Here is a 1863-nt window from a genome sequence, read left to right on the forward strand (position 1 = left end):
AACGGCTCAAGGAGGCGACCCCGGGTATTCGTCAGAACGTCACCCCAAAGAGAATGACGACAATTGAAGTCACCCAGCAGGAGCACAGGCTCCGGCAAGAAATCCAGGAGGTGTTTCAAATCAGGAAGAGAGAGCGGGACACTCGGGGGGAGATAAATGGAACAAACCGTGTACCATTTCCCCACAAAGATACGAGCAGCAGAACAATGGAGAGGCGAAGGAAAAAGTAAAGGAACAAAGGGAACATCAGCCCGAATCAAGAGAGCAGAAGAATTAGAAGCCCCAGCAATGGCTGGGGGGGGGGGGGGAGAGAAAGGAATAACCACGAAAACGACCAGGACGAGCACCAAGCATTGGCTCCTTGAGACAGACACAAAGGGGCGAAAACCGCGAAATCAGAAGTTGGAGTTCGAGGAAATTGGCGTAATAACCTCGAACGTTCCATTGAAGAATGGACAACGACGAGAAGAGAAAGGACAAAAACAGAGAACAAGGAAGAAACAAAGGCGAAAGAGCAACAGAGCACGTTAAAGAATATCAGGGTCGGGATCAGGGTCAGCAAAGTCAGGGTTAGGGGGCATGGGTAAACTGAGCAAAGACGGAGGGAAGGAAACGGGAGAACAGATCAGAGGTGGGCGGGCAGGGTCCGGAGGAGGAGGAAGAGGAGGAGACAACGGAGAGGAGCCGTCAAGGACAGCAGCAGGAGGAGGGGGAGTAGAAAGAGGGGAGCGCACCCCAGCAAGAGCAGCAACCGAAAGGGAAGCAGGGGCCAAAGAAACCTCCATAGCAGGAACAGGGGGCGCAAGCACTGAAACGGGAGGGGAAGGAGCAACAGAGCCAGAAGGAGGAGCTGAGGAAGAAAGCGAAGCCTTCTTACCCGCCGGGGAAGAGGAAGGAGAGGAGCAAGGCTTACGCTTCTGACTTAAAGAGACCGGTGTCCCAGCAACTACGTACCGGGCAACGGATTCCAGTGTCTCAACAGGAGAAGCCGAACGAGAGCACACACGACGGCCGTCAGGAGAGCGATGGACATCCGCCCGCACCGACAGGCGGTGGGGAGAGCCGATAGATGGAGGAAGAGGATGGGAAGGAGGATCGGAGGGGGACGAGGAAGAAGACACAGAAGACATGACAGACCGGGTAGAAGGAAGGGGAACCCCAGACAGAGGACCAGGAGGAGGATCCTTCGGGAGAGAACCCAAAGGAACAGAGGAGGGGGCAGTGGGCGCATCAGGGTCCAAGGCCCGGAAACGGTTGTGAGTCTGATGAAGGCGGGAAGGACGAGGAGAGGAAGAGCGCAACACGCGAGCATAAGAGATATTAGCATAAGGCGGGAGCCGGCGAACCTGGCGCCTCGCCTCAGGAAAAGATAAACGCTCCCGGTGCTTCAGGTTGAGGACGGCTGCCTCAAGCTTGTAATGGACACACGCACGGGAGAAGGTAGGATGGGCCTCACCGCAGTTGAGGCAACGAGCCTGGGGAGAAGTGCACTCCGACTTAGAGTGACCTTCGCCACCACACAAAGGACAGAGAGAGACAGTCCCGGAGCAGCGGAGGGCACCATGCCCAAACCTCCAGCACTTGTTGCAGAGCCGAGGAGAAGGAATGTACTCCTGGACAGAGCACCTGGCACCAGCAAGAATGACAGAGGGTGGAAGGGTCCTACCATCAAAGGTAATCTTCACAACCCGGAGGGGTTGACGGCGACTACCACGAGGGGGACGAGTAAACGTGTCCACCTGGAGAATAGAATGGCCCTGGGCAGCGAGGATATGTCGAATATCGTCGTGGCAGTCGCGCAGGTCCCGAACACCGGTTGCAACATGGGGCGGGAGCAAAATAGTGCCAACACTGGCATTCAAC

The sequence above is a fragment of the Procambarus clarkii genome, chromosome 38 (genome assembly GCF_040958095.1).
Source record: "Procambarus clarkii isolate CNS0578487 chromosome 38, FALCON_Pclarkii_2.0, whole genome shotgun sequence".
In the NCBI taxonomy this organism is placed as follows: Eukaryota; Metazoa; Arthropoda; class Malacostraca; order Decapoda; family Cambaridae; genus Procambarus; species Procambarus clarkii.